This window comes from Podarcis pityusensis (assembly GCF_964106645.2).
Source record: "Podarcis pityusensis genome assembly, chromosome: 17".
In the NCBI taxonomy this organism is placed as follows: Eukaryota; Metazoa; Chordata; class Lepidosauria; order Squamata; family Lacertidae; genus Podarcis; species Podarcis pityusensis.
In genome coordinates, this window is record NC_138042.1 from 23,796,182 (window position 1) to 23,819,446 (window position 23,265).

The window sequence follows — 23,265 nt, forward strand, 5'->3', positions numbered from 1 at the left end:
TTTCTTTCTTTCTTTTTTCTTTCTAGAATGATATGCCTGTTCCAGTCCACCCTTTAAAATATCATAACAGACTTCTTTAAACATTAACATTCAAAAGACTTTGGCTGGAACAATAGGAAAAGTTCAAAGTTCATCCCATAATCATAAGCAGACATCTTTCTCACTCCCTCCTCCCTCCTCCCACTCCCCTTTCTTCCCTATCTTTGCAGAGGATAGACTTAAGTATCTCTCCCCCCCCCCCCCCGCTCCTCAACCCCGCTCACTCCTCTTCCTCAAGATGATCTCTCATTTCACAATGCATTGTTTTGTCCACAGCTAACAACTTTTGGTTAGGTTTCTGACATTCCTTAAAAAAAGAAAAAGAAAAGAAAAATTAAAGCAAGAGATTTAGAAGCTCAGACTTCGAACGCTCCAGTTTACTCAAAGCATATGTTAGCTTGTGGGGACCTCACAACCACTCTCCGAGGCGAAACTCTTGCCAAATCACGTTATGCTACTAGAGCTGCTTATTTGAATTTTCCCAGTGAGGCTCATGCAGTGTGCTGTGTGCTGTGTGCTGTGCAGAGAACGAGAGGAGCTTGTAAGACTCTGTCCCTTCCACCACACAAAGCCCTGCCCACTCTTTCTTTTGCAAAACCAAACATTCCTTCTTGTAATCCGCAGTTTGATATCTGCTCACTTAACACCATTGTGTTGGGTTGTGTTTTTGTTTTTTTTTTTGACAGTGTGCTTCCCTGATGAAATCAGTCCCCGTTTCCAAAAATAAAACAAAACAAAAAAGTTCGAGGCACGCAACAACATTGGACTGCAGGTACAGCTGACTTGCATCGAGCTACGTGGCTTTGCTTTCGGAGGCGGCATAGACAGCCGCACGCTGTGCCTGTAAATCTGCAGTTTGAAATCCGAGCACAGTAGCCTTCAGAGACCAGAGCTATGCTAAACTAACTCTCCATGCTTTGGTTCTCAGGCAATGGAATGTTAGTACTTTCTCTGCTCCATTTCCCCCCACCCCTTTCATTTTACTGCTTATTAGCAAATAGGCGTATTATGAATACCAGCAAGCAAAGGGCTTCTTCATCCTTGTTTTAAACCAATTTTTACATTGAAACGTGTTTGTGTGCGTGCATGCATGCTTTTAAAAAAGAAAAGAAAAGATCTGTGACAGGAAAGTAACATCTTGAAAATGCATTTGATTGAGCATACATGCCTGAATCTAAGCAGTCCAGGGAGCATGTATGGGAAAAGGGATTAAAAGGCAGGAGATGGAGCTGGAAGCCAGGGCAATTGCCTTTTCAAGTTCTAGGCATTAGAGGGCAGTTCAAACACTCCAATCAGTTATTTTTTTTGTACATGGTAGGGCAGCAGAGTGGAGTTCCCTTTAGCCCCTATGCCTTTTGATTATTGCAAAGTGAGTGGCACACATGTACATGCACGCATATATACAGACATTGTTCTTGTTGTTGTTGTTTAGTCGTTTAGTTGTGTCCGACTCTTTGTGACCCCATGGACCAGAGCACGCCAGGCACTCCTGTCTTCCACTGCCTCCTGCAGTTTGGTCAAACTCATGCTGGTAGTTTCGAGAACACTATCCAACCATCTTGTGTTCTGTCGTACCCTTCTCCTTGTGCCCTTCATCTTTCCCAACGTCAGGGTCTTTTCCAGGGAGTCTTCTCTTCTCATGAGGTGGCCAAAGTATTGGAGCCTCAGCTTCACGATCTGTCCTTCCAGTGAGCACTCAGGGCTGATTTCCTTAAGAATGGATAGGTTTGATCTTCTTGCAGTCCATGGGACTCTCAAGAGTCTCCTCCAGCACCATAATTCAAAAGCATCAATTATTTGGTTATCAGCCTTCTTTATGGTCCAACTCTCACTTCCATACATCACTACTGGGAAAACCATAGCTTTTACTATATGGACCTTTATTGGCAAGGTGATGTCTCTGCTTTTTAAGATGCTGTCTAAGTTTGTCATTGCTTTTCTCCCAAGAAGCAGGTGTCTTTTAATTTTGTGGCTGCTGTCACCATCTGCAGTGATCATGGAGCCCAAGAAAGTAAAATCTCTCACTGCCTCCATTTCTTCCCCTTCTATTTGCCAGGAGGTGATGGGACCAGTCCAGACATACATGTACAGACATACATGTGCCTAATTCAGTGAATTAGAGAAAGCTTGTGCAAAACACTTACATGTGTTTCCATTCTGGGGTGGGGGTGGCCTGCATCTGCCCACTGTCTATGCAGGTTTTTTTTCTGGTTGGGATGTGTGGATGCTCTTTTGCAGTGAATGTATAGGCTTGCTTCGTGCTCATCTCTTACGATTGCTATCAGAAATGCCTCATCCGGTTGGGTGGAGCTGCAATGCTATCTTCCCAGTCAGTGGTGGAGCGTCTCCTAACAGGGGTGGGGGGGTATGCCATAGGAGCCACCCCTCGCCCACTGCTTCAAAGCGGGGTGCGCTCACAGCAAGACTTACAAAAATGGTGAATGAGGAAGTGGGATGGAATGTGAGGATGGAGATTCACTCTGGACAATCTGTCAGGGTGCTGTCAACGGCTTCCAGCTGGTTGCCCAGCAAAGTATAAAGACAAGGAAAAGTTTCTTACAGTCCTTTTTTTATTTCAGTCTTTACAGAGAGAGGCTATAGAACCCAGCTTCTTAGATAACAGCGTTGTCCCCAGTGAATCTCCACCCACCGTCTCTCCCACTTCCTCATCTGTCACTTCTATGGGTGTCACTAAGTGCCCTCTGTCTTTGAGCTCTTTGCTCTCCTACTTTTAACGCTCGCAGGGTTCTGGGAGATGGAGGTTCTGGAATGCTTTCTAGTGACAACGTGTCAGCCGACTGCTGCTCTGGCTCTGCTTGCTCCTCCTTTCCCATTATTTCTTACAGTCCTTCTTTATTTCAGACTTTACAGAGAGAGGCCATAGAACCCAGCCTTCTGATGTTTCACTCACTGTGAGAAGTGGAGTTACAGGGAACCAGGCAGAAGGCCTTCTGGGTAGCAGCCCTGTGGAATGCCCTCCCATCAAATGTCAAGGAAATAAACAACTATCTGACTTTTAGAAGACATCTGAAGGCAGCCCTGTTTAGGGAAGGTTTCATTGTTTGATGTTTTATCACATGATGATGTGGGGAGCCACCCAGATTGGTGGGGTATGTATGTATGTATGTATAAATAAATATAAATATTCCCAACTTCCCCCTTCAACTACCTCTGAGCTGTGGCCTTCCGCAAACCCTTGTAAATCTATACTGTATTTCTATTCCTCCTCCCTGGAAGGGTCAGGAATGGGATGCGGACTCCACCACTCCTCCTCCCTGACACTATTTCACTTTAGGCCAGGAGTAGGAAGCCTGTGGCTCTTCAGTGACTGGCCTACAACTGCCATGACCATTGACCATGTTGGTTGGGGTTGATGGGAGCTCAACAGCACCTGAAGGTTCCCCACTTCTGCTTTAGATGAACTGCTGGCCATTAATGTAGGTAACAAGGCTCTCCTTTGTGTACATTGGATTTAAGTTAAGGAATTTTCATTTTAATCCAATCATGTTTTTAATGGATATCTTTGTTGGTTTTGCTTTTATATGTTATATGCCACCTTCTTATAGTACTTTTAATGAAAGCGCAGCTCATAAATTTTGTAAATAAAATAAACAAGTACGGTATAAACTATTTCACCTCAGCTAAGACTTATCCACACTTACCTTTCCTTCGCTCTTTCTAGGCACAGTCTACAATTTAAAGCTCTGTGGCTGAGCACCCTTTATTTCGTTCCAGATCTTTTCCTGCGGGAACCTGCTCTTTAAAGCTGAATCGGAGCAAACGTCAATCCACCGAAAAAACAAATTAATGTTTGCTCCGATTCAGCTTTAAAGAGCAGGTTCCCACAGGAAAAGCTCTGGCAAATGCTTGGACACAGAACATTTAAGCACAGACCTCTGGTTAGAAAGAGCAGGGCAAGACGTAAATGTGGATAAGATAAGCCCTGACAAAAGGCTACCCACGCAGCAGATTAGGTGGGGGAAATTCTCCTGGACTGTACCACTTCATTCCCTAGGTAGAGGCACTGCTTTTTTTCTTTAAAAAAATGTTAAGGGGTACTCTCATTTTGACTCAAGAAAATCACCATTTTATAGTTCAAATCGGGAAATACAGTAAATGGACAAAAGTACAAAGAGTCACAAAATGCTTAGGGGTATGCGTACTCCTGCGCCCCCCCCCCCAGAAAAAAGCACTGGGTAGAGGAATACAATTAGTGTTAACTGATTTTAATATTGTCTTTTTAAATTGTTGTAACCTGCCCTGGGACCTTGTGGTGAAAGGCAGGGAAGAAACAAACAGAACTAAAATAAATAAATAAATAAATCTCTGCATAAAAAATCCGATGGGTGTTTTGGGAGAAAGAATGAGGAAGATTCCACTATAAAAGAAGATTCAGACATGAAGCCATAGTGCCCCCCAAGTTCTCTCAAGTTTGTGACTGTGAAAGCTAGAAGGCTGGAGTTCTTCCACAGAGCCATGCATGAAATATTGAAATGCAGCTTGCTGAGAATATGAGGGCCAATGAAATCCAGTCACGCTGCAACACCCATGAAAAACCACAAGTAACAGAGCAGAGTGAAAGTGAATGCATTTTAACATTGGCCTGTATTTGTGGAAAATATCTTTTTTTCTGTAGATTACATGCATCTCTAGCTGTTACGGAATGTAAACATTTGCTGTAGAAGAGCAAGGTCACCTTGTTCCGAACAGTGAAACATCGAGACTCTGAAATATTCCAACGTATGGTATTAAAGTCAATACCAAAACAAGGCAAATGTTTGCCTTTTTTGTGTCAACAGCTGTGTGTATTCTACTGAAATCTTTCTAAGGGTGTAGTTACCCTATAAATGCGCATAGCAACTTGTGACAAATTGGTTAAGTAAAGAATCAGAATCGAGAATTGGAATGATGTATTGTTGATTAACATTTTGTCATTGCAATTTAGAAAAGAGCAGAGATAATAATGAGACCTTCTCAGCAGGATCTGGTTAAGAAACAACTGCATCCAGACTCTATATTACAGAAGGATGAATGCTAAACGTAGCCAACCTCCCTCCCTCTCCCTCTCTCTCTCACACAGAATTCATTTCCTTTCTCTGGATACAATTGATTCTTGCACTGATACTTTAAGAGTACATTCTGCATCTTGAGGGAGGGTTCATTGTTGCAAGGAATTTTATTAAATAATGCAGGGAGGAAAATCATTTTGAGTCTCTCAAGATGTAACTAATGTGAATCACAAAGAGATGGCTGATTGCTCTAATTCACATCCAAGGACTCTTCCGTTTTTTATCCTCGCAACAGCTGTCACTAAGGTGGGTCAGTCTGTGGGAGATGGTGATTTGGCCAAGGCTGTCTGATTAGCTTCATGCCCGAGTAAGAATTTAGCTCTGAGATGCCATAGTCTACCTTCAAATCTGCCCACTGCAGTACAGTCTAGGAAAGGAGGCTGGGCCCATGAACACTGCCTCAACACTACCGGCCCATGATATATATTTAATTATTTCATGAAAATTATACATTGTTTGATTGTTGTTGTTGTTTTGAAAAAAGAAAACCTTTACAATGACTAAACCCAATGAAATCACCATTAAAATAGTTCAAAACAGCTATTTAAAACATTCAACAAACTTAAAACCAACAATAAGCTTAAAAAAGTTCAAATACACATCAGTGTTCTACGTATCTTGTTTAGAGAAAAATTTTTTAGTAGCTGCTGAAAATAGCAGCTGATGAAGAGGAGACATTCTTTCTAAGGAATATGTTCTTAAAATATTTAGTTACTTCTACAGACAGCTACACAATTTGAGATCATCTGTGTTCTGAGGTTCACCTTTTATAATAGCAGTATGTCTAGTTATAGAATGTCCAGTGTCAAAACAACTCTGTTAAATGCAGAGGTAAGCTGGAAAACTCCAAAAACAATGAAATAATGTTGGGCATTCCACATGTTGTGTAGAAGCAAACCCAGGTTTTCTACAAGTGTTCATTTGACAGGGCGCTGCAGTTAGCACTGACTCATATACTCATATATGAGTATATTTGCAATTGGTCTCATTCACACATTACATTTTAATTTTTACATTTAGGAAACCTTAGGTTTGCATCTAAAAGTGAGATGTTAATGACATGACCCCGGAGACAATTCCTGCCAACCTTTGGTAGTATCAGCCCTGTGCTACAACATGGGGAAGAAATGACAGAAATCTTTCTCTCCAACACATATTTCATTTTCAGACACACCAAAATTGAAGGTCATTATGAAATGAAATGAGGTGCCGATCAGGTCTTTTAGTGCAGGAATTAGCAAAGATCAGATTTTTCCCAATATCCCTAGCAAACCACTGTAAAACCAGTTCATTTTAGCAGGGGATGTACAAGATAACTTCCCTTGTAAATTATGCCCAAAGTTAGTGTAGTGCAAAAGAAAAGAACTGGCTTCTGCTCAATCACTTGGCATTTTAAATTTGCTAAAAAATGCAGCAGGATTTTATTTGGCAACTTCTGTTTTTACCTTTCATTTCAAAATCTCTGTCAAAAACCGAGGAGGCCATTGACACTCAACTGGCTCAACTCCCAAACAATCATTTCTATATTGAGGCTTAAAAAAAGAAAGTAAGTAACTGAAAAACATGATGATAGGCTGTAGAACAATTCTCAGTGTGAAGAAAACTGTTAACAAATGTCCAGAACACATTGCAGAAGCTAAGAATGCACAGCTGGAGAAGTGTACTTGTCTCCAAGCTGTATATTCATAATTTGTGAATTTGGAAAGCATTGCAACGGCTGAGATTTGCTAGCAGCTGATATGCGCCAGCTTTGCATGTATTTCTCTCCATTCATTGCTGAGAGTTACAGATGTTCTCTCCCGCATGAATCACACCTGCAAGCCTTAAAACAAGTTTTTTGTTTTATATATAAAAATGGGGTAGCAGATGCACCAGGCTTGAAGGCTCATGAAAAACTGACAGAAAAGCGTGCCTTAATTCCACCCTACCCCCCGTTCCAGACATTATTCTTGTGATACCATTGCAATGACCGCCAAAGTTTAAAAGTTTTAGCTAATTTTATATTCTAATACAGGCCAGTCCCTTGAGACGAATGGGGGGTTGTTGAACATGTTATGGCTGCTGAGTAGAAGCTGCATTAAATTGTTCCATGTAGCCAGCCATTTTTTTGTTCTGACTAGAGCTCAGCCAACATTTCTCATAGGAAATTTTCTGGGTGTGTGTGTGGAATGCCTAGGATTCTTTTTTTCTTACCTTAAATAATAAAGAAAGCTACTTCATAGAATTTTCCCTGAATATGCCCCATCTTTTGTAGCTGCTGTCAACTCCCTGCCCTCCAAAACTAACATGCAGTGCCTCAAAATGGTGCCAAGGTATGGGCTGTGGTGGAGGATACAAAATGGTGGCCAGGCTGCCAAAGCAGTTTCGGCTTATGCGGCAGCACACACAAAGTCCTTAGGGGAAAAGAAGCTTGCTACTACCACTGCGAATGGCGCACCCCATCCCTGAGAAATCCTCGGGATAATTTCTTCTCCCCGTGAGAAATTTGGTAAAATGGTTCTCTCAGCTTTCTTCTCACAACAGGATAGAGCATGTCAATATGCTATTTGTGCAGAGAAGTCCAGATTTTCCATGCCAAATGCCCTTTTCCAAAGTCCCGCAAAGCACGCAAGCAGCCCATGTGTCACGGCCCAGGAGTCAGCTTTGCCTGCTGAACAGCAGCCTGAAGGGGGAGAAAGCAGAGGGACTCTTCCTGCAGCTGATCAGCCTCCACAGAGGAGAGGGCACTGCAGAGAACTAGCTGGCACTGATGAGAACCAGCGGCGGAGCAAGCTGATCTGGTGCCTGGGACAGCAGGCATGCCCTGCGCCCAGGGGCGAGGCCAGCCACCCATGGGGGCGGGACCAGTCAGAGCAGGATGTTTTGTGGGGCCTCCAAGGGGTCTGCCTGCCTCTTCCCACTCAATCACCCTACAGCAGAGGAGGAGGCAGCGGGTGGACCGTTTGGGGCAGCATGGAGCCTGCGGGCGCCCAAGCCACCCCATCACTCCTAGAAGAGCCGTGCGGCTCGGGCATGCTGCAGTGAGTGCCACCCGGCGGTGAGTGCCACCCAGCATTTTATCACCCCCCTTGGCAGTGACACCAGGGCCATACCGCCCCCACCACACTCCCCTTTCTCCACCCCGATGAGGACCAGCTGGCTCTTGGTGTCTTTTTTAAAAAATATTTTTTATTAGAAATTTCAACACAGCAATTTATCACAAATACATCATCCTCACCCCCAGTTTTTCCCTCCCCCCTCCCCAAGAAAAGAAGAACCCCCTCTCCCCCCCAGACTTCCCTCAGCTCCTCTCTCTGGTTTTTCGGCACATGTTATTCTCTTCATATTATAAAATTGTAAAGATCCTTAACTTATCTATCTGTATATTACCAATAAAAAGTTTGTGAATGTTTATTCAAAGCCTGCCAAGGAGTCCAGTTCATTTTATTGTTTCTTTAAGTACTTTGTAAAAGGTTCCTATTCTTCTTTAAAGTCACAGTTGTCCTTATCACGTAGTTTGTGTGTCAACTTCGCCAATTCCGCATAGTCCATCAATTTCTCTTGCCACAGTTCTTTAGTCGGGATTTCCTCGTTTTTCCATCCTTGTGCTATTGAGACTCTTGCCGCAGTTGTCACATACATAAAGATATTTTTCAGTTTCCTTGTCAGGTCTTTTCCTACAGAGCTCTCAGCAGCAGTCAGATGCCTATGGTTCCTGACCCGACCTTGCGGCTGCCTGCTCTCCATCTGGACCCTTGGCTCTGTGAACATCCGGATTCCCTGACCTCTAGACTGTCTGAATTCGTATGCAGATTCTGCTCTCAGGCACGTGTTCCTCAGAGGCTCCTAGCCGCTGCTTGCTCGGCAATGGGACTTAGGCAGGGCTGTGACACCTTGTGGCAAAGTTCTCTGCATGCATGGATAACATAAGACCACAAGAAGAGCCTGTGGGACAAGGCCAATGGCCCATCCTGTTCTTACAGTCACTAACAAGATGCCTGCGGGAAAACCGCAAGCAGAACCCAAGCACAAGAACACACTCCCCTTCTGGGTGGATTTGAAATGGGAGATGGCGGCAGCATATGTTGTGTTGCTCTTATGATTCAGTACATGGGTTTACTCATGACTGCTATTTCACTATGCCCGTGATGACGACTAAGAAGTTAGATAGTCCAATGGGAAAGAAAATACTTACAGTCAGGCCTGTTGGCACCAATCCAAAGCAGACCATTTGAAAAGTGGCCCAAACTACCACAAATCTTGCATTTCAGAAATGGAGCACACTCGCTCGATGTCTTCATTACAAATTTAAAATTTAAATTTAAATTTCAAAACTGGTTTAGCTGCCTTAACTCCCCAGGTAGCCAAAACAGTACTGTGGAGGGGCTAGGAATCTCTAATCGGAAACCATTGAGAATGCCACAAACTGCATGTCTTAGTGTTCTCCTAGAGAGGGGATAATTAAATCAGTTTTGAGTTTGTGGTGTTGAATTTTTTTTTTTTGCCTTGCCTTGGAACAAGGAGTCGTCACCTCACATCTGACAGAGAGAGGGAGAGAGAGATCTGCTTCTGTGTGGTCTAGAACCCGGCTCATCAGAAAGGGAAGAGTGTGGCCTGGCAGCTGCTCATTTATTTATTTATTCTTGCATACGTATTCCCTCTTCCCCCTTTTCTTTGGTCCACCAGGAGCTCTCAAAGCAGCTTGAGGCCTTAATGGAGTGACTGAGTACGTCATATGTTTTGCTTACCAGGGAACCTCATTACACCTTCTTCCTTTAGCGGTTGAGCAAAAGCAGCTTCTCTTGCCGCTTTGCATGCTCCCAGTTTGTCTCTTGTTTCAATGCGAACTTTGAAAAAGATAAACCAAGGTATGCCACTGCAGAGCTCACAAAACCATGTGCAAACAGGGGCTTCTCTGTTAAGGGCAGAGCCTGGGGATTCTCTGCATATGAAGACTCTTAACACACACTGGGATTTCCTGCAGGACAATGAGCAGGGAATGTGTTGTGCACTTTGAGAATGCATACCTTCCAACATTTCTCCAATGAAAATAGGGATGTTCTATTCCATTAATAATAATAATAATAATACCCCAAATATCTGACTGAGTTGCTCAAGTCCCTCTGGGTGGCTTCCAACATATATAAAGCACACAATAAAACATTTACAAACTTCCCTATACAGGGCTGTCTTCAGGTGTCTCCTAAAGGTTGTATAGTTCCTTATCTCCTTGGCTTAGGGGTTGCATAACTCCATACCCTCCAACTTTTCTCCAGTGAAAATAGTTAGTCCTAAGGAAAAGCAGGACATTCCGGGATCAAATCAGAAACCGGGACAGCTTCTGTAAATCTGGGACTGTCCCTTGAAAATAAGGGAAACTTGGAGGGTCTGAGAATGGTTTGCAGTGTTGGCATGAAAGCAGGAATGACTTTAGTGCAGAGATTTCCTTTGACGTTACCTTCTCTCCTGCAGTGGGAACTCAGGGCTTATCTGTACTACAAACATAAGGAGGAATTCAGTGTAGTGCTAAGCAGATTACTCCATAAGCACAAGCATTTCTGCTTTCCTGATGGGATGATCTGCCCTCATCTCCCCCTGCATGCTCTTCTGGGGGTTTTCCCCAACAAACCCCCCCAAACACAAGCCAATTGTGGAAGAGGGGGCATGTGGAGAGAGGAGAAAGGCAGGAAGTGGAAATCCTTGCACTGGCTTCTGCTGCTGGAACCAGTTAGTTCATTCTTCCCTTGTATTGGTTTCTGACTACAAAAGTGTCATGTCTCTCCTCAAAGAATCCTGGGAATAGTGGCTTGTGGTGCTAAAAATTCTCTGTTCTCTGTAGTACAGAAGAAGGAATGACTGTAGAACTAGTTTAAGTCAGCTCCTCCAAACTTAACCACAGTCTCCAACATTTTCTCCAATGAAAATAGGGATGTCCCATTCCATAATGATAATTTTACTATTTATACCCCACACTGGACTGCCCCAACCACTCTGGGCAATGTCCAATATATATAAAAACATAATAAAATATTAAACATTTTTTTCTTCAAAACTTTCCTATATAGTATTGCCTTCAGACAGCTCAGGGGTCAGATAACTCCATACGCTCCAACATTTCTGCAATGAAAATAGGGACATCCTAAGGAAAAGCAGGACATTCTGGGATCAAATCAGAAACCAGGACGGCTTCTTTAAATCAGGGATGACCCTGGAAAATAGGGACACTTGGAGGGTCTGACATAGATATTACATGTCACTTCCTGTCTCCGAAGCCATTATAGTTCAACAGGACTGCTCCTTTGTCCGCCTGCCTGCCCTTATTACCTACCTTATGGATGCCTGAAATGAAACGAAACAGAACAAAGCTGAGAGTTATTCATGGGATAGATAAGAACATACTCTCAGCAGAGGCAGGCTGTGAAAGAAACAAGGGGTGAACTTATCTGTCAGAAACAGGAAGTTCTGCTTCATGTCTTTTCAGTGCATTTGAGGGAGTGAACTTATTTTCCTTAAAAAAAAAAAAAGAGGAAAAAACAATATATGTATGCACTCTTAGTTCAGGGGGTGTAGTATATTGTGGTGTGGTTTAAGACTGGTCATGCAAGCCCAGCAAGCGAAATACGCCTTCAAGCTTAGCTGAGGGAAAAGTGATTATCATTAGGGCAGGTAACTTGCAGCAGAAGCAATTTTGCCCTGTCTGGGCACAAGACTCTGGGTACAATTCAATACGGTGGTACCTCGAGTTAAGAACTTAATTCACTCTGGAGGTCCATTCTTAACCTGAAACTGTTCTTAACCTGAGGTACCACTTTAGCTAATGGGGCCTCCTGCTGCCGCCGTGCCACCGCTGCACAATTTCTGTTCTTATCCTGAAGCAAAGTTCTTCTTATCCTGAAGCAAAGAGGTCCTCTGGCTGGGACGGGACGATATGGGATTGGGGGGGCAACTCCTATCTCTTGCGGGGGTGCAATTAGTGCCAGCACAGTCCGTTAAGAGTTTGGGTGTAATCTTCGATACCTCCCTCTCTATGGAGGCGCAGATTACAGCTATAACAAAGGCGGCATTTTTCATCTCCGCCAAGCTAAGCAGTTGACTCCTTACCTCTCTTGCCCTGACCTAGCCACTGTGATCCACGCGACGGTCACCTCCAGACTGGATTATTGTAACTCGCTCTATGTGGGGCTGCCCTTGAGACTGACCCAGAAACTCCAGCGGGTGCAGAATGCTGCAGCGAGACTCCTTACGGGGTCCTTGCTGCGAGATCACATTCACCCGGTGCTATACCAGCTGCACTGGCTCCCGGTGGAGTACAGGATCAGGTTTAAGGTGCTGGTTTTAACCTTTAAAGCCCTATACGGCCTAGGACCCTCGTACCTACGGGACCGCCTCTCCTGGTATGCCCCACAGAGGAACCTACGGTCTGCAAATAAAAACATCCTGAAGGTCCCAGGCCTCAGAGAGGTTAGGCTGGCCTCAACTAGAGCCAGGGCTTTCTCGGCTGCGGCTCCAATCTGGTGGAACGCTCTGTCACAAGAGACTAGGGCCCTGCGGGACCTGACATCTTTCCGCAAGGCCTGCAAGACAGAGTTGCTCCACCAGGCCTTTGGTCAGGGCCCAGCCTGACTCCCTCCTCTGGCAACCTGCACAGAACTTTGCTTAACGGTTGCCATTAATTTGATTTTAATTAATTTTTATAATGAAATGTTTTAGAATGTTGGATTATTTGATTGTTTGATTATTTGATTGTTGTTAGCCGCCCTGAGCCTGGCTTTGGCTGGGGAGGGCGGGATATAAATAAAATTTATTATTATTATTATTATTCATCCGAGGTACTATTTCTGGGTTAGCGGAGTCTGTAACCTGAAGCATATGTAAGCTGAAGTGTCTGTAACCTGATGCACCACTGTATAGCAGATTCTCCAAGTGCCCCCATTTTCCAGGGGCAGTCCTGGATTTACAGAAGCTGTCCCGGTTTCTGATTTGATCCCAGAATGTCCTGGGTTTTCCTTGGGATGTCATGTCTCTGTTTAAATTGGAGAATTATTGGAGGGTATGGAGTTAAGGAGATAAGTAACTATACAACCTTTAGAGGAGATCTGAAGGCTGCCCTGTATAGGGAAGTTTTTAAATGTTCCATGTTTTATTATGTTTTTATGTATGTTAGTGTTGGTAGTAACATATATGTATGTTATGTATGGTAGTTGCTGCTCTTGCCCTCTTCGGTAGGGGTAAGTTTATTCTTCTTGATTTGCTGTGTGTTAGGTCCTTTGCCTTTTATTGCTCTGCTACCTTGTCATGTTCTCACTTGGTGCTCGCATGATTTTAGAAACTCTGCAGATGTCAGTCGCCATTTGCAAACTCAACTCAGATTCTCTTAGCGCCGGTTCCTTTTGTTTTAATCAGCCACAAACTGGAAACAAATCAGATCGTCAACATGTGATCCTCACTGTTCTCCAATCCACAATTTCTTAACTTGGGTTTTTTAAAAAGAATATTTTTATTTAAACAAGGCAGGCAAAAGGAAAAAAGATCGTACCGCTATTAACACAGTGCAAAACAGAGTCTCAGACAACAACAACAACAATTTTATTATTTATACCTCACCCATCTGGCTGGGTTTCCCCAGCCACTCTGGGCAGCTTACAGCATATATAAAAACATAATAAAAGCATGAAAAACCTCCCAATACAGGGCTGCCTTCAGATGTCTTCTAAAAGTCGTATAATTCTTTATCTCCTTGACATCTGAAGGGTGGGCGTTCCACAGGGAGGGCACCACTGCTGAGAAGGCTCCTCACCACAAAACCTCTCACCACAGAGGGGTGAGGGGTGGGGGGAACCTGGAATGCAGAACACATCGATCCAGAGATTTAGATACAATATGAATGTTCTTACGGGGGGGGGGGGAGTGGGGAACATAGATTGTTGATTTATAGGAATTCTATATACATAACATAAATGTTCAGAAATGTACAAGGCAAACACATAAATAAGTATGTAAACCATGTGTCTGAAATAGTACAGGATCCTGAAGCCATTCTGACTCTCCCAAATTGACCTCAAATATTTGTCTACAAGGAGGAAGGAAATGGAAAAAGCTTTCCAATTGTCTTTGGACTGGAGGGGCTTACACCTTCCTGTAAATACAGTCTGGCAAGTATCTGTTAAGCTGAGCACACTATCAATATGCGTAAGAGATTCAGGAACTAAGTATTTACCATCTCAAAGGAATGGCCAGGCAACCCAGAAAAGGCAGTCAGATAAGGCATTATCAGGTATCCTGGCAGACAGGAGAGAAGCAACACACTCAAATTTCTGCTGGGGACCACCTCTTTCTGTGAAGTATGGATGATGTTTTTGGGGGATGGTCTTGAGCTACAGGGTAGGCAATTTCAAAAGTCTATATAGGAGCTTGCACACCAATGTTCTGGGTTCCTCTCCTCCTTCTCTGTGTGGGGGGAGTGGGGGACCCTGTTGCAACAGTTTAATAAAGATCATGCTTACTAGTTGCTTTGCTTCTCAATATTCTCTGGTTGGTCTCTGTTATTTTCTCCTACCGATAGAGAACCTACTTAAGGACTCTATACGGGCTCTTAGATACCCCATAAGGGAAAGGGAGCAGTATTTTCCTTATAACTGTCACACACCGACCCTATCTGCACCACCCCAATCTCTGAGCAATGTGAAGTTCCAGGGGTTCCAGGCAGGTGACCCAGGGACAGCAGAGACTGTGTTGTCTTTATGATATATGTTTTTTATACACATATATGCAACCTGAGCCTACGATGGAGGAGCTCACATTAACACCATAGAACGGGGTCACCAACCTAAGGCCCATGGACCGGAAGCAGCCCACAGAGGTTGTTTGACCGACCCACGAGCTGCCCCTGAACTGAGTTGCCTGCTGCGTGCTGCGCTAAACTGGTGTGGTGCGGAGACTCGCTTCCCTGGCGCCGAAAATCGCACCTGCGTCTGCGCAGATGCCAAAAATCACAGGTGCACACGCTCCATGGGACTGATTGAGCCCAAGCAAAATAAAACTTGCTGCCGTAGGTCTTGTTTCTCTCATCAGCACAGCCTTGGATTCAAGCATAAATCAAGCATGGCTCTCACTCCCTATCTTCTGCCTGCTTCTAGCCCAGTTCTCTTACAAACCCAGCTCTGGCTTTTGTCCTTCTAGTTTCCAACCAGGTGAGGGAGGGAGCCCATCCACTTGCCCTCTGGCACAGAGCAGCTTCCCTTTCTTATATTAATGACCGATACTTAGGGGCCGTTATGGCTCTTGCCTGGCTACTTGAACAATGGGATTCTCCATTAACCCTGGCTGGATCCAGAAATTAGAAGGGACTCATGCAGCCTACCCCACCAAACACACAACACAATTTATATTTATCTCACTACGTAAATAATACAATATATGAGTACCCCTCACTTGTTCAGGGAGAGGGGGGCTAGTTATTTCTTGCTTTCTAACACGTTTGAGTGTTAGATGAGGGTGAGACCAGAACACCTGAATGTGTGCCACCCATATTGCCTTACAAGGGAAACACAAGTTGATGAAGAATCTTTGGCTGGTCATATGGATTTATTTCCATTATTCTAAAACCAAATAATTGGTTCGTTGAAAGGACCCAGACACAATCCTAGGCACCAGCTCTTTACAACAAACACAACTTTTTCTTTAAATATATCATTTCTTCTATTCTCTCTCTCTCCCCCCCTTTTTAGCCTCCACCCACATTTTGCTCCAGTCAACGAATCTGAGACGCATCAGATCTTGAGCGTTTGCTGGGATCACGCCAACATTCATAAAGTCAGACCGTGCCTGCCTCAATATGACTAACATATGGTCTTAACAAATTTCAACAGCACTGTATATAAAAAGAGAGCTGATCCAGAAACTCTTTCTGGTGTGTGTGTGTGTGTGTGTGTGTGTGTTGTTTTAAATCTCTCTCTCCCCTCCCCCGCTTCCACCCGTCCCCCTGCTGGCTTTCCGTGTGGCACCGATTGTTGCTAGGATTTGGTCTTCTTTGAAACCGCTAGAGTAAATGCTTATTATTTCTCCAAAATGAAGATTTTTTTATTTGCAGATTTGTGTCTTTACTGTTAGATTTTGTGTCATTGTCTCCCAGAAACAGGCTCTGCACATCTTTGTGGTGATTATAGAAAATGCAGTCATGCTTTTTTCCTTATGTGAAAAGGAGCTATAATATACTCTTGGCTCTGAGTCTTTTCAAAAACATTTTCCAGTAATAAAAACCCTGTAGCAATATCCACAGAAAAGCACTCAACTTCTATTTAAACATGAACCCTACATAATTCTCTCTCTCTCATATATATTGCTTAAATCCATTTTTATCCAGAAAGGTACACTATTTTGTAGGGAAAATGAGTTGCAAATGTTGCTGCAGTGGGTAGATTAAGTTGTTTAAATACTGGTTCACATATATTCTCTTGCACTCTTTTGAATAACCAGAGCTACATCTCTGTCTGTACATACCACTACTTCATAAAAAGCACTTCTGTTCATTAACTTAAGTCCTACCAGACAGCCTCTAGTTTTAAAAGCCATCTGGTGACTGATAAGAAATGTAAATACTTATCTCCCTTCCTAAGGCCAGTGGATCATAGCCAAATGGAGGATGAAAGCTTTAAACATGCTACCATCTTGGTTGTAATCTGCTGTTACACTGGAAGCGAGATTAATAATGCAATGGGGTGGGGGGTGGGGGAGATGTCCAATTATCTTTCCTATTCAGCCTTTTGAAAAACTTCTGGATTGGAGAACCTGTAGTCTTAAGGCAAATGCATGCTTTCCCTCTGTGCCCCTGTGTTTACTGATAACGACTAATTATACCTGCACAAACAGAATATGTAAACAGTGCTCGGAAATTAAACATTTTTCAAACAGCATATTCTGTAATATGCAAAATATGTGGAGGTTCCCTGTTTTCTGCCAAGGGGTGGGGGTGGGGTATCAGGTGCTGCTTGTTTCTAGGATTAGACTGATGATTGTTTACCAGACCAGGAGTGGGTTTTTATGTGTGGAAGGAATAGACTGTTAACTTCTGAAAATCCTGTACAAATGAGTGTCCAAGTTAGTTTTCATGGTTAGGGACTGGGTGATACATCAATATATTGTTCAAAAGTGGTTTGAAGCCCATATTGTGAGGTCTGTTTCATAATTTTTGACCTGGCAATATATTGAAATTCATGGTGTGTGTGTGTGTGTGTGTGTGTGTGCTATTTTCACAATGTGGGGAAAACTGTGAAGCCAGCCAATGCCTTTACATAGCTCTATCCAGTGATATTTTTCTGGGGATACGCAGGGGTACGCATACCCCTAAACATTTTATGAATCTAACAGGAGAAGAAACTATTTTTTTAAAAAAAAATATATTTAATTTCTTCTCTAGCATGGTTAATTGTCAGTGCCATTGCTACTCCTGATGGCGGCCTCATTTCCTGTCACGGTGTTTCCTAATTCTCAGACGGAGGTGAGCGTTTAATGTGTGAAGCAGTGTGGAATGTGGATGTGTGGTGTTTTACTGATGAAAGTTTCTGTGAGCTGCCAGCTGTGTAATATGACGTAATTCATGTTCTTTGTACTTTTGTCCATTTACTGTATTTATTTTCCCCCAATTTGAACTATAAAATGGTGATTTTCTTGAGTCAAAATGAGAGGACCCCTAAACATTTTTATCCATCCTTATTTCAGACATCATGATATATCATGATGTTTACCTGGTGATATAACACAATGTTGAAAACCAGATATTGCTCAGCCCTACTAGGGACTTCAGCAGGTAAATTTTCTCTCTCCCGTTGTGGTCCATTTTCTCTCCCACCAGTTGGCCCCTAACTAACATCTCCTGGTCAGCTGCCTGTCTTGTTCTCTTAGACTTTATTCCCCCTGCTGTGAGACAGAAACAAGAGAGTAATACAGTGGTACCACCGGTTACTAATGGGATCCGTTCCGGAGGCCTGGCCGTATCCCGAAATCTTCATAACCGGAGGCACCCTTCTGCGCAAACGCACAGCGCACAGAGCACTTCTACCCATGCGCGTGCGGCAAAACCCGGAAGTATACAGTTCTGGGTTTGCCACATTCAGAACCCGAAAGTTACAATACCCAAAGGTAATGTAACCCGAGGGTCCACTGTACAGGGTTTTGATGTAGAAAAAACAAAAGGCAGCAGGAGTTGCCTGAATGAGGCTTACAATGCACCATTCAACTGTCTTAGGTACTCCACTCTTGATTTCTGTAGTGTTTACTCCTCATCCTTTTCTTCTCCTAAAGATATCCCACCAGGCAGCAGAGGTTTGGCACCAGAGTTTTCCCTCTTCCTGATGGGCTCCCTTCCCAGGTTGACAAGCTCAACCCACTAGAGCCCATCTTCACATGCATGGGAAGTCACTAACTCAATGAGGGTTTAAGACCCCTGAGCTACCCCCACCTGGTTTAGCTGGCCGGTCAAAGCTGTTTTCCGGGGTATGGCTGCTGCCACATGCTGTCAGTTTCTAGGAGCCACAGAGAAGTGAGTGCAGGGTGGGGACCAAAGGTGGACAAACTACCCCTGAAGGAGCACAATGGGTCCCCCACCAGAGGACCTATAAACACCCTATGAACTCCCAAACTGACTTTACAACAATAAAACCAGTACACATGAGAAGAGTGTTCAATCCACACTAAGACAGCTAATTAAAGTATAACTAGATAAATGCATTTACATGGAACAAAAGCATCTTAGCCATCACCTAAAACCAAACATTTTGTGCCAATCGCTCTCTACGCATTTAATCTTTTGACATTTTACTTTCTGTTGTTGGCTTTGCAATTAATTACCTTGAAGTGTGTTTACTTCCACTCCAAGATTATTAGTGGTTGCAATAAACCAACTAGGTGCTGTACGTTTCTTGCTGCTGTTTGCTTCCCAGTCCATTTATGGTTCTTATCTTATGATCACATGTTCTTCCAAAGAAGGAAATTTTTCAAGTAGGCTTCTGATAATCCTAACCTGTGTATGCAATGTCAACAGCAATGGTCTCATCTGGAATCAAAGATTCTGCACAGCTTTTCTCATATCGTGTGTCCAAAGCTGAATCAAGTTTGATCGTTTCCCAAAACCGTTCCCTAAAACCTGTCCTATTTTTATTTTATTTTTTACATTCTGAATTACTGTTATTCTTAAGGTTATTGTTCCTTAGTTTGCTTCAACCTTGTAAGTTGGTTATTTATTTTCGTAGTCCAGAGATAAACTGAAAAGCATTTTTGCCACTCGTTTTTACCTTGGGCTAACAAACAGTGTCTTGGATTAAAAAAACATGTGAACAGAACTCTGCTTGTGAAACAGGGCTCCCCCACCTCTCCCCTCTGAAAAGCTGAGAGTGATGGTCAAGGAACTCTCTTGAAAGATACTGGATGTAGTATAGAGAGCTGCATGGGGGGGATAATTGATGGAATTTAAGAGAGTGCGCCTGGCTCATGCAGAAGTACCGTCTTGCAGACCACCTTTGGGCAAATGGATTCCCCATTCATATCAAACACTGATAGTGAAGGCTATGGCTTACAGGTTTCAGCTCACAACTTCTGAGTAGATCATTGTAGCAGGAAAGGTGAAACCTCCTGAATATCTGTAGAACACATTTATAGGGTGTGTATATGTGGTTGATTGGGTAAGAGAGAGAGAGAGAATGAAAATCCTTAATTCATCAACAGCCTTGGTCCTGTATACCTGAAGGAGCATCCCCACTCCCAACATGCAGCCTGGGCAATTGAGATCCAGCTCTGAAAGCCTTCTGGCTGTTCCCTCATTGCGAGAAGTGAAGTTATAGGAAGAGGGCCTTCTTAGCAGTGGTGCCCGTCCTGTGGAACAACCTCCTGTCTGATGTCAAAGAGGTAAACAACTATGACCTTCTGCAAACATCTGAAGGCGGCCCTGCATCAGAAATTTTTTAATGTTTGATGCTTTATTGTGTTTTTATATGCGTTGGTAAAAACAATAAAATTGTTGTGTTTGCTGCTGCTGCTAATTTCAGTTGTGGAGCTTTTAATATTTTGCTATAACTCTCCATGGATAAATTGCTGACTTACAATTAACATTTTTTGCTGTTACAAATTATACCTATGGCACCTTTTTCTTTTGATTCCTTTATTTCAAATTTGTAATAACAACAGCAGCCAAAAGAGCAATGAGTTTGTACTATCATGCTCAGAGTATTCCATTGAAATTAATGGGCATGTCTAACTTGCATCCATTAATTTCAAGAGGTATGCTCTGAAAAGCATTTAGTTGGAAACACTGAACCACACAGTTATTTCTCAAACCTTATGGGTATAGTTTATGAATCGTGAGTAGTTTCTAAGCTTTTTTTTGCTGTGTCCTACAGCAGGGAGGAATGATTTCTATAAACTAGTCAGCTTCACCAAAATGTTAAGAACATGCAACAAAAGTACAGCTCGCTGGGTCTGAATCTGCAAACAATGATAAGTTGGGGGGAGGAGGGGGAAAACCCCAGACACCACAGACCCCGTGACAGGTTGAGGAGACATTTATTTATAATGACTGAGAGGCTCTCATTAAAATGGAACCTCTCACCATCTGGGTTTGGGTTTTCCTGATGTGGGGTCAGGATCCTTTCAGTGCTCGAGATGAATAGCGAAGCGTAATTTGCGTTGGATATTGTGGCCAAACTGCAAACATTTTGTAGTTACATTTGCAAGAAAACCAACTCTAACCACAGTCCCAGGGCACAACAATGAGCAAACTCTCTCCAGCTGCACTACTGTCTGCAGTAACCCATCTGAGTGGAGCACTGACAATCTTGCCACTTTAATTCTCAGTCTTGTCTCGTTGCTGGATGGCTGCCATTAGAAACAGCAGTGTAACTTCATCTGCAGGAAAATGTTTCCCTCTGCCATATGGGGGAAACACACAGAATCAGATGAGGAAGAGCCTTTGGAAGGCGGGGAGAGGAGGAAATCATCAAGGTGGGGGTGGGGAATAAGGGGGGAAGAGGGTGGTAAATTTGTCCAGATTGAGAAAGGAATCAAGACTGACTTCAGAATTTTTCATGTTATGCTACTGAGAAAGGGCTTCTGCTTCAGCAGAACTGTCTGAGGTGCAATTCATATATTACTACAAAGGGAGCCTAAGAATGTTTAGATGGAAGAAACTTTGAGACCTTCCCAGCTGCTGAGAGATGTGATGTTTCTATGGGAGGAATCTGTGCTATTCAGCACCCCATGATTCCTTTATTGAGACAAAGAGTGCACAAAGTGTGACCTTCAAGCTGAGTGTTGCATCCATCAGTCATATATTGTGGCTCACTTCCTGATTCCAAGACCAAAAAAAGAGAGGAGCAGTAATAGGTTGTGCACCTAGGTCAGCTACAATACCTGCCTGCTAGGCTGCATTCAGATTGGTGAATGGAAGTCCAGGCCTGATCTAGGTAAGATTGGAGTGAGGTGGGGGGGAAATAATGGGGCAATTGCTCCCACACTGTTGTCATCAGGTTGCAGGATGGCTGGAAGGGCTTCTGACACTTTAAGTCACTTGGTTCTTTGCATTTCCATTTGTCAAGAAGCAAATCTTCTTCTCTTCTTTGGCAATCACTCGTAGCCCAGTAAGATTGTCTTCCATAAACATGGTTTTAACAATGAGTCCATAAGTGACTGTGGGGGCCAATTCTGGATCCACACGTCCTTCCACAGTGGGGGCATTGGTTTCCAGGCCGGAGTTGATCACGGTGTGGATTTGCCAAGTGTGCCTTCCTCTTAGCACATTTCTCCCTTGCATCTTGAGTTCAAGTGTCTTCAAAGCCCATGACACTTTTGGTAAAGGCTGTTCTCCAACTGGAGTGCTTGCAGGCAAGTGTTTCCCAATTGTTGGTGTTTATACTACATTTTTAAAAAATTGCCTTGAGACAGTCTTTAAACCTCTTTTGTTCACCACCAGCATTACACTTTCCATTTTTAAGTTCGGAATAGAGTACCGTATCTTCGCTCCATAAGACACACTTTTTTCCTCTTAAAAAGTAAGGGGAAATGTCTGTGCGTCTTATGGAGCAAATGTGTGTTCCCTGGAGCCAAATTGCTGGAGTGCAGCATGCTCCTGAGCTGCTCTTTGGTGGTGGTGGTGGAGCCGCACTGCTCTGCCTGCAGCCTCCGTTTCCCCCTTGTTGTAAACAGTATCTGCCTTTAAGGTTTGGGAGCAGGGGGCAGGCTGCACGCCGATGCCCTGCACTCCTGAGCTGCTCTTTGGTGGTGGTGGTGGGAGCCACACTTCTGCTGGCAGCCTCTGCGTTCCTGCTTACAACATTTGATTCAGAATATTTTTTTCTTGTTTTCCTCCTCTATAAACTAGGTGCGTCTTATGGTCGGGTGCATCTTATAGGGTGAAAAATACGGTGATTGCTTTGGAAGATGATCATTAGGCATCCGCACAACATGACCAGTCCAACGAAGTTGATGTTGAAGAATCATTGCTTCAACACTATTGATCTTTGCTTCTTACAGCACACTGGTATTAGTCCGCCTGTCTTCCCAAGTGACGTGTAAAAATTTTCGGAGGCACCGTTAATGGAATCTTCTGAGGAGTTGGAGATGGTGTTTATAAGCATTCACAAGCATTCAGTAAGGATAAATAAAAAGACAGAAAAATGTGCAAGTTTGGTAGTGTCAGGAGCTGTGATGGTGCCTAGGCAGCTGCCCTCTATGGTCAGTTACTGAACTCGAGGTAGCAGTGTTTCAATCAATGAAAGTTCCATGAGTCCAGATGTCAGGGCCTGGACTGAGGAGGAATGGTGGAGACTGCCCTGCTTCCTTCTGCACTTTCTGGAGAAGAGGGAGAAAGTACAGATCGGGGCTGGCAAGGATGAGCTGGTTCACTGCTACGGAGCCCCCTCCATGAGCCGGATTGCGGGCATGCAAGAGCGAGCGCGCTGGCGATTTCTGGTGTCTGCGCAGACACAATTTCTGGTGCCACCAGAAAGTCACAATTTCTGGGGCCGCGAAAGCGAGTCCCCACTGGTTCAGTGCAGCGCACAGGGACTCACCAAGTGGGTGGCTCAGTTCGGATGCGGCTTGTGGGCTGGTAAAATGACTCCCGTGGGCCACTTGTGGCTCATGGGCCTTAGGTTGCCGACCCCTGGTACAGATTTCCAACAGTGGTTTGCAG

At 43.7% G+C, this 23,265-nt stretch overlaps 1 protein-coding gene and 1 long non-coding RNA gene across 6 annotated transcripts in view; one reads left to right on the forward strand and one right to left on the reverse strand.

The window, feature by feature from the left end:
* FREM1 (FRAS1 related extracellular matrix 1) overlaps positions 1–23,265 on the reverse strand; it is a gene marked incomplete at its 5' end in the record, with an annotated part of 715,053 nt that overhangs the window by 348,085 nt on the left and 343,703 nt on the right. The gene's annotated exons all lie outside the window — the stretch shown is intronic.
* The window catches only part of LOC308466833, a 75,803-nt gene continuing 53,209 nt past the window's right edge, over positions 672–23,265 (forward strand). Inside the window, exon 1 of the long non-coding RNA XR_013980996.1 lies at positions 672–811. This is a non-coding gene — a long non-coding RNA (uncharacterized lncRNA). The remainder of the gene's footprint in view (positions 812–23,265) is intronic.